This window comes from Sapajus apella, unplaced genomic scaffold (assembly GCF_009761245.1).
Source record: "Sapajus apella isolate SASKATOON/1434 unplaced genomic scaffold, GSC_monkey_1.0 scaffold37, whole genome shotgun sequence".
NCBI classification, from domain to species: Eukaryota; Metazoa; Chordata; class Mammalia; order Primates; family Cebidae; genus Sapajus; species Sapajus apella.
Genome location: NW_022436977.1, coordinates 368,123 through 378,338, shown reverse-complemented (window position 1 = coordinate 378,338; position 10,216 = coordinate 368,123). Strand labels below are relative to the sequence as shown.

Here is a 10,216-nt window from a genome sequence, read left to right as displayed (position 1 = left end):
CAGGATGGCCTCGATCTCTTGACCTCGTGATCCACCCGCCTCGGCCTCCCAAAGTGCTGGGATTACAGGCTTGAGCCACCACGCCTGGCAGATCCTTTTCATTTCTAAGGCATCTTTTGTAAGGTCTCCTCTCTAATCTGTGATTTTTTTTTTTTTTTTTTTTTTTTAGACCGAGTCTCACTTGGTTGCCCAATTTGGAGTGCAGTGGTGCCATCTTGGCTCACTGCAACCTCCACCTCCCAGGTTCAGGCAATTCTCCTGCCTCACCATCCTGAGTAGCTGGGACTACAGGGTTGAGCTACTACACCTGGCTAATTTTTTTTTTATTTTTAGTAGAGGTGGTTCGCTGTGTTAGGCAGGATTGTCTTGATCTCCTGACCTCATTACCGCCCACCCCCACCTCCCAAAGTGCTGGGATTACAGGCATGAGCCACAGCGCCTGGCCTGCGGTTTCATTTATTTGAATCTTCTGTCTGCCTTAGTTGGTGTAGCTAAGGATTTTTCACTTTTGTTTATTTTTGAAAAAAACAAAACAAAACAAACAAACAAACCACTTCTTTGTTTTATTGATATTTTTTCTATACTTTTTCTATTCTCATTTGATATATTTCTGCACTGATTCTGTGCTGGCCTAGGGCCAGAACCTGAGCAACGTCATTTTTTTTTTTTTTTTTTTTTTTTTTTTGAGACGGAGTTTCGCTCTTGTTACCCAGGCTGGAGTGCAATGGCGCGATCTCGGCTCACCGCAACCTCTGCCTCCTGGGTTCAGGCAATTCTCCTGCCTCAGCCTCCTGAGTAGCTGGGATTACAGGCACGCACCACCATGCCCAGCTAATTTTTTGTATTTTTAGTAGAGACGGGGTTTCACCATGTTGACCAGGATGGTCTCGATCTCTTCACCTCGTGATCCACCCGCCTCAGCCTCCCAAAGTGCTGGGATTACAGGCTTGAGCCACCGCGCCCGGCCTGCAACGCCATTTTTGTAAGACAAAGCTGTGTTTCCAAAAAGTAAGTTGTAACGACTGCCCCATTCTCCTTGCAATAACTGCTGACTTTGGCTTCTGTAAATAAAGGTGCTAGCTTGCTCTGGAAATGCCCGCTATGTAAAACTGCTTGCCTTCTCTTATCAGTAACAGCCAGAATTGCTGGCCTTTGTCAGAATAAGCTTTTGTAAAGTTACTTGCCCTGCATCCCCCTACCCTCTTGTTCCTGAAACCAGGATGTGGTTTTTCAGCTTAAAAGCCCAGCTCCCCCTGAGCTGGGGGCCATGGGTTGGAGAGACGTGAGTCCTCCGTGGTCGCTGGCAATAAAGACCCTGCAATTTGGCATACTTTTGTCTTGGTGTTAATATTTTAATCTTGCATTTCAATACTTCATCCTTACGGTTTCCTTCCTTCTGCCACGTTTGGGCTTAGTTTGTTCTTTTTCTAGTTCCTTTTGGTGTAATGTTGAGGCATTTATTTGTGATTTTTGTTCTTTTAGATACACATGTTTATTGCCATAAACTTTGCTTTTACAGCTGCTTCTGCTGTGTCTCATAAGTTTTGGTATGCTTTGTTTCCATTTTTATCTCTATACATTTATAAATTTTCCTTATAAGTTCTTATTTTTTTTCAGCACACTGGCTATTCAGATGCATGGTTTTTGATTTCTTACATTTGAGAATATTCCAGGTCTTTTTTTCCTGTTATGAATTTCTACTTTTATACCATTATAGTCAGAAAAGATTTGGATATATTTTTAATCTTAAATTTGTTAATCTTGTTTTGTGATCTAACATATGATCTATCCTGGAGAATGTTTCATGTGGGCTTGAGGAGAATATGTATCCTGTGCATGTTTGACATATATCTCTTAGGTCCATTTGATTGAAAGTATAGGTGAACAAAAAAGTATAGGTGAAGTCCAACATTTTCTTATTAATTTTCTCCTGGATCATCTTCCTATTGCTGAAAGTGTGATATTGAAATCTCCTTCAATTATTGTATTGCTGTCTATCTCTCCCTTCATATCTGTTAATATTTGCTTTATATGTTTAGGTGCTCTGACTTGGAGTGGTGCTTATGTATTTATAATTGTTGTATTTTCTTTTTATACAGTTTTGAATATAAAGGCTATTTTATCTGGTAAACAGCTACTCCTCTATTTTGATTTCCATTTGTATGGGATATCTATTTTCATCATTTTATTTTCAGTCTATGTGTTTCTTTACAAGTGAAATGAGTCTCTTTTAGGCAGTGTGCAGTTGGGTCTGTTTTAACTTTATGTAGCTGCTCTGTATATTTTATTAATTTCAGACCATTTACATTTAAAGTCATTATTGGTAAAGATTTACTGTAGATATTTTATTTATTGTTGTCTGGATATTTTGTAGATTATTCCTTTCTTTCCTTCTTGCAGTCTTTCTTTGTAATTATGTAATTTTCTGTAGTAGGATGCTTTGATTATTTTTTTTTCTCTATTTTGTATCTACTATAGATATTTGCCTTGGGGTTACCATGAGGCTTATGTGAAACATCTCATAGTTATATCCAACTTTACTTGACACACATAGAAGAGGTGGAAATTTCTAAATGAAGCTTACAACTGGGAGTTCAGGTGTTTACGTTTTAGGAATCTTCAAAATTTATGAGACCTCTAGAGCTGTAGCTGCCACTGTAATGAGCTGCAAGGATTCATTTCCTGCCAAAGGGTAGCTAAATCATCTCTCTTACAGAACCCAACAGTGACTCAGACATTCAATCATTTCTCTGGTCATTCATTTACAAAAGATTCATTAAACTACTCGGTGTGAGACACTGCTCCATGGCTTAGTGATATCAGTGTAAACAAAGTGCATTTGCTCCAATGCTAGCAGTTGTATGGTGGTATAAAAGCTAAAGATGATATTGGAAGTTTTTCAGAATTAAAACTGTGTGACCTTGGGCAAATCCAAACCTCTCTGATATTAGTATCTTCAACTATAAATTGGGTTAATATCTGTTCCAAATAAATTATCTTTAGATGATCAGATATGCTAATGCATGCTAATGTATGTGGGAGTACTTTTTAATGAGCATTTTTTAAAATTTGCTTTTTTTTTTTTTTTTTTGAACATAGACAACTGGTTAAATAGCACTTCTTCTCAAGTGTCCAACTTGCTAAAGAAACATGATGAATGTCAAAGGGTTGAGCATGTCTTATGCGTTTTAGAACTAGATTCATCACTAGAGCTGTTGCCAAAAGAAAGCACATTAACAATAATGAATTTAAGATCTGTCAAAACACAAGTGACAGAAATTCATCTTCACATTTTAAATGCTCTTATTAGGAACTTTTATTTTTCCCAAATGAAACATGGTTTTACATCTTTATAGCTGTTCCAACTTTTAAAATTATCCAGCATGTTCCTGAATTTAACAGATTTTAATTTCTAAGTTACTCTCTACCTTTCCATGCATTGCAACCTGGAAGCAAATATGAAATCCATGAATACACAGTAATATTTTCAGCCATTTATTTGTTTACTGACTAACTTGTTCTCTCATTGGTAACATATTAAAGTAATATATTTAAAAATACTTGTACAGCTTGGTAAATGAATGAGTATGAGTATATCTGACCCCAGGGATATTCTTACAAATGTCCAGTAGGCTAGGAAGAAATACACTAAGAGAAAAGTATGCTGGTATAATGTATCTGGTTATGATTTATTACAAACTTCTTGTGTGGATTAATTATAGTGTGAACAAATTTTAAAATGTCACATAAGTAATGTGTCATGATGAACCTGTCTAATTAAAATGTGGTTTACCAGTTTCTTTTCTCAGATTATAAATTATTGACGTTGTGATTGTATTAGTGCAGCATTGTTAATTTCTCTCATGTTTAATGCCTACCCAGAGGAATAGATTTGCTTATAATATTAATGAGCCAAAAGATGGATGGTGAGAGTTCATTGCCATGGTTGATCTGATTTGTAAAAGGCTAATACAGTTATATGAATTCAATGTTATGTTTATTTCTCTATTCTGTATCATCATCTAGTAGCTAAACAGATTGGAAGTCCCTTTTGGTGTCAGTGCTCACATAGAATAGCAAAGCTGAAAATCAGTCGTGCAGAGAGATTAAAATGTAGTGGTTAGGAACATGACAGTGGGGGGAAATATGTAAACAGAAAGAGTATGAAAGAGTGGAAACAGAGTTAGTCACATGAAAGTAGTTCTGGAGGAAAAATTCAGGAAATTACGGCATTTGCAGGTCCTGCCACTTCCCAGGGTTAGTCGATCTCATAGTTATCATATCCATGCCTAACTGACTGGTTTATATTGTATGTGTGTTTTTAATTTATAAGAATTAAAGTAAGGCCGGGCACGGTGGCTCAAGCCTGTAATCCCAGCACTTTGGGAGGCTGAGGCGGGTGGATCACGAGGTCAAGAGATCGAGACCATCCTGGTCAACATGGTGAAACCCCGTCTCTACTAAAAATACAAAAAATTAGCTGGGCATGGTGGCGCGTGCCTGTAATCCCAGCTACTCAGGAGGCTGAGGCAGGAGAATTGCCTGAACCCAGGAGGCGGAGGTTGCGGTGAGCCAAGATCGCGCCATTGCACTCCAGCCTGGGTAACATGAGTGAAACGCCGCCTCAAAAAAAAAAAAAAAAAAAAAAGGAATTAAGTATAAATGGCCAACAGGTCTATGAAAAATATTCTCAGCATCACTAATAATCAGGGTTGTCATCTTCCCCAGTTAGGAGAGCTATTATTAAAAATACCCTAAATGCTTGCAAGGATGCTGAGAAAAGGGAACTCTTACATACTGTTGATGGGGGTGTAATTTAGTACAGCTATGAAGGTAAACAGTATAGAGATTTCTCAAACAACTAAAAATGGAACTACCATATGATCCAGAAATCCCACTCCTGGGTATTTCTCCAAAGAAAAGGGAATCAGTATATCAAAGGGAGACCTGCAACCCCATGTTTATTGCAGCACTGTTCACAATAGCTAGAATATCAGGTCAACTTGCATGTCCATCAACAGATGAATGATAAAGAAAATGTGGTATATATGCACAAGGGAATTCCATTCAGCCATAAGAGAGAATAAAAATCTTTTCATTTGCAGCAACATGGATGAAACTGGAGGCCATTAAAGTAAGAGAAATAAGGCAGACCCTGACAAGTAACACATGTTCTCACTCATATTTTGGAGCCAAAAAATGCTGACCTCATGAAGGTAGAATGATGGCTACTAGAACCTGGGATGGGTTTATGTGTGTTGGAGGGGATAAAGAGAGGTTGGTCATTGGTTGCAAACATTAGTTAGAAGAAATAAATACCTGTGTTCGATAGCACAGTAGGGTGACTATAATTAACAATATGTATTTCAAAATAACTAGAAGATTTGAAATGTTCCCGACACAAATAAATGATAAATATTTGAGGTGATGAATATCCTAAATACCTGATCAATAACCTGATTTGATCATTATACATTCCATGAATGGATCAAGGTATCACACGTATGCAATAAAAATATACAAATATTATTGGTAAATAAATTACAAAGAATTATGTATAATAACCAACAAAAATAAAAGATCAAGGAAAAGTAATCCTTTAAATCATGCAGGGGAATCTTCCAGTGAGTTCCTTCAATGAATAGGAACGGACTTTCCCTCATGCCTTTTAAAGTGTCACCATCTTGCTAAGCTAAGTGGAACTTTTGTATTTAAACACAGCACTGATTTGAATAATGTATTATCTTAAATGAAAACCAAACATTTCATAGTGATTGATTCAAATACTGGAAAAAAAAAAAAAAACAGCAATGAGGCATTTTTGAGATACATTTTCTTTTTTCTTATCTGATAAGATTTGCAAGAGTATTATCAGTGATCTATATTTTTTTCTTCACCTAATAGACTAATGTTAGAACCTAACACAGGAGTAAGCTGTGACTCCATTGCACTCTCCATTAAGAAGAAATAAAATTTACCCAGGCCAAGGAGTCCAAGGCAGATACTGAACACTGCTAGATACTTCAGGACTAGGCAGCAGCTGCCTCGAGTCAGCAGATAGCTAATAAAGAGGCAGGCACATCCAGGTTGGTAGACAGGTTTCAGACACAAATAACAGTGGGTAGGAAAGTACAGCTACTGAGATTTCAGGCTTAAAAACAGATTCCAGAGATGAAGAGATGAGAAAATAAAAGGAGAAGAAAACAAGAAAGAAAGCCTAGTAAATGGTATTACAATCTGATCAGAGTGTAGAAGTCACTTGATTTCTGATATATTGGATCAGTCTCAGGTTACATGCCAATTAGGTACAATTAACATTTTAGCCATTTCGTTGCTTCAGATACCCAAATATTTTATTCCATAATCAAATTTTCTTTTTTTATGTTTGTCTTAACATTGTTTGGCCATGTTAAACATGTTATTTATATTGGAGAAATTAAAGACGTCTTATATATTTAAAAATAATTTTGTATAGTACAGCTCTTGTTAGGGCATAAACACATTTGATTGAAGAATTTTCTTTGTTCTTAGATGACACCAAGAGAAAATATACTGCAAAACTATAAAAAAAATTATGGCGCAAGTAAAATAGCAATATTAACTTTTTGCTGTTAGTATGCCAGGGACACTTAAAATTAGTTGTAGATTGACTACCGCAGAAAACAGACTCAGATGGAAATGAATGTGAAGGATGTTTCTTAGGGAGTGGACTTGGGCTCAGCACTTGGGGTGTGGGGAAAGGAAAGAATTAGGGTTGGGCAGAGGAAGAATTGGGGCTGTGATGCATCACAACAGGGATGCAGCTGACTCCAAAAGTAGCCTCACAGAGTTGTTCCTCTTTGGGAGAGGAGCTGGTTGTTTATCCCCAGTACTTGGGTAGGGATTCACTGGAGAAGAGGTAATCTCTTTCAGCGAGGTCATATCCAGCTTGGGGTATATGTCCTTGAGTCTTGAAGGGAATAGGGCAGAGAGATCTGGACACTGCAGTATTCATGACAATTCCTCCATATTTCTGTGGCTGTTTGTCTCATATAATTTCTCAGGGTGGCTCCTTTAGGACTCTGGTGGGACTTTCTCTTTGGAGAACTTGTAAAGTTATAAGGGAAAAAGGTTAGTAGGAGAAATTGCAGCCCCAGCTGCTACTGGGGAGGCAGAGCTCTAGGCTAAACTCTCTGATTCATTCTAGAGCCCTTCACCTTAGTTCTTAAAATGGTAGAAGGATGCTAACTTTGTGGGTAGCCCACAACTTCCTTCCTGTGGGGACCAAGTTCACGTTTACTTTTCTTAGGCTATGCCTATGGCAATTATGGGTTTATGATTAAAATTAGATGATGGAATACTAATGTGTGCCAACCACCTTGGTGTGAAGCTGATTGCTCACTTATCCAATGTGTAATAGCAGCTTACCTCCTGATGACTACTAGGCTGTGTACCTTTTCCAGGATGGCAATTATCCCTATTCTGTTTGTTGTTGTTGTTGTTTTTGGCCCTGGACGCAAGGTGCATAAAACGTTGAAGGGGCAGCTGTATTTTCTATCTGCTGGTGGAAGAGTTCTCTACACTTGTGGTGCCCAGAATCATGGAAATGGGAAGCACGCATTCCAGAAATGCGTTACAGGGGGTGATAGTAACAGGAGCCATTGTGGCTTCCATGCCTTAATTCTGAGATCCATGTATTTTTTCTTTGGGGGATAGTGCATCAAATAATGGTCATTGATTTAGCATGTACATTGCATACTGGAGGATGGGGCCCCATTGTTTATTTCTAATAATGTTTAGAAATTTTACAAATGTTTCTAAACATTATTAGAAATTAATGTCAATGCCACTCAGAGTTTGTGAACACTGCTACATATCGTCTAATGGAAGAACGCTAGGAAAAACTCCCGGGAGCAGAAACGTCTTAAACAGAACTTGCCATTGTGTATCAAAGACTCTGCTAATGATGCAGCCTCCCAGTACAAACAATACATATGACTTGTCCTCAGCTTTTCAATCTGGGTTTGCTCTATAGTAGAATTAGAATTTAAAACACCATGTCGCTAACTCAGTGAAGTTCAATTGTGAGTAGAATTTCTGCTTCTGAATTCTTATAGTTTAAATGATGGCCTGTGTGTTGCAAGCTCCAGAAACAACTTTAAAAATGTGTGGGCAAAAAAATTTTTCTCTAGTAGCTCTTTAAAGAATGCAGTCTCACTAAAGGGAATTAGACTAGGGGATATAGATTTAATTTCATTCACTTTGATTTAAAGCAAAATATGGTAAGAATTTGATAAATTTATGAACCCAAACCAGAATCCTCAACTTAATTTTCATTGTTGTTGCTGCTATACTGATATTTCATGAGAAGGAGACAAAGAGTAGAAACTAGTTCACACTCGAGATTTATGTCCCTCCAAAAATCACCTTCCGGGGATGCATGAATCCTGTACAGATTCAATCCAGTGTTCACATCCCTTATTTACAATCCCTATGCAGAGGTAATGATGTTTCAAATAATGACTCAGAAATATTATACAATGTAAAATGATCAAAGGAAGATTCAGTAATGCTCTGGAGACTTTGCCTATTTAGGAAAGAAAATTTGCCTATGTACTTAGAAAATCACACACACACAACTGAATAGAATGACAAATGTTCCAAATTCACTCAGAGTTAATCTAATAACCAATTTCCAAAGCATTCTACTCACCTGTGGTCTTACTCTGCTTGATTTAACCCATACCTCCCTTGGTGGCATCTATGTCCTCAGTAGTTTAGGCAATATTTTCTCAAAGCTTCATGTCATCAGCAGTGCAAGGTTAGAGGTGTCCTGGTTCACACATGTGTGTGTCTTTCCACACGTCAGACGTCTATTGAAGAAGAACTCATCCTAATTCTCTCAGTTCTTAAGAGAATTTCTAATCACAAAAGCCATGAGCTACATGAAGTTACCAGGGAGACAGTTCTTAGCACTTCCCATCCACTCCCTAGTCAGAGCCATGGGCCACACAGCCTCAATCCATTCCACAAGTCAGTCTATATTGCATACCATACATATTAGTATATTTAACCAATATATAAATATTATAGTTTAAATATTCCACAACAAACAAGGTAGCACTTAACATCAAGAGGAGAAAGAGATAGGAGAAAGGGTAAATAAGCAAGTCCCAGTGGGAGCGAAGAAGACAAAAGGATTCCTGGTCTGGTCCATTGGTCCCAGACGGAGTCTTTGATGTGGAAGAGCCTTTAGAGGTGCATGCCAATTGCTTATCATGGCTGATTGCAAGACTGGGTTAATTAAGACAGCTGTTTGGGGAGGCTGAAGGTCTGCCTTTTTATATATATATGTAGTCACAGAGTCCTCTGATGAGAACCTACAATGGAAGAGTGTGCTTGATATGTTCTTACCTGGTTGGATGCAGTCTTCACATTTTATTTGTTTGTTAAGCAAAATATCCTTGTTGGCAAAATCCCATGTGAAATATAAAACACAGTATTTTTCTAAGATGGAGTTTAATGAAGGGTTGCTCTATACACCCCGATTTCTTAGTTTTGAGGTATTTCTGGATTTACTTCCTCAGGGTTTCCTCTTCTAGTCCTGGGGGACTTTTCAATTTCTGTTGCTACCTGGTTGCCAAATATTACTTCTTTCTAGAATTCATTAAAAAAGTATAATCCAGCAAAAATATAAAGATTTTTGTGGGTTTGGAAAGAAAAGTCGTATCACACAAAAAGTCAATGGAAATCTTCTTGGCCCAGTGTAATTTCCGCCCTTCCTCTTGTGGCCATTCTTCATCCAAAACGTTCTGGGCCTCTGGTGAGATGTCTCTCCCCACCGAGTGCAGTCCCTAGGTCTTAGAAGGGAGTGATTTCCTGAAGCCGATGATAATTTTTAGCTATCTCTTGGTCTCTTCTCCCTGTGTCCTGTTGAATTCTAATGAATAATATTCATATCACATTAAATTTTTATTTCTTATGAAATTGTTCTAAATTGCCATCTTGTCTCCCAGTCCTTGAAGAACAAATAACCCTTGATCTTGCAGATCCAACAATCTTAATTCAGTTCAGCTGCCACATTTGATAGATGAGGAAACTAAAGCTCAGAGAAGGGAAGTGATTTACCAAAAAATACTGGGGCTATTTGGAAGCAGAGCTGAAGCCATAACTCTGGTCTTCCTACTCTTAGGCCAATGCCCCTATCTACTTGTGTCATTTTTTGCTTCATTCCAGA

The 10,216-nt window shown here is 37.8% G+C and overlaps 1 long non-coding RNA gene across 1 annotated transcript in view; it reads right to left on the bottom strand.

Moving 5' to 3' along the window:
• The window catches only part of LOC116564231, a 14,108-nt gene extending 5,161 nt beyond the window's left edge, over positions 1-8,947 (bottom strand). The window contains exons 1-2 of the long non-coding RNA XR_004274805.1: positions 8,935-8,947; positions 6,794-6,803 (exon numbers count right to left, since the gene is read on the bottom strand). This is a non-coding gene — a long non-coding RNA (uncharacterized LOC116564231). The remainder of the gene's footprint in view (positions 1-6,793; positions 6,804-8,934) is intronic.
• Positions 8,948-10,216: the final 1,269 nt, after the last annotated feature.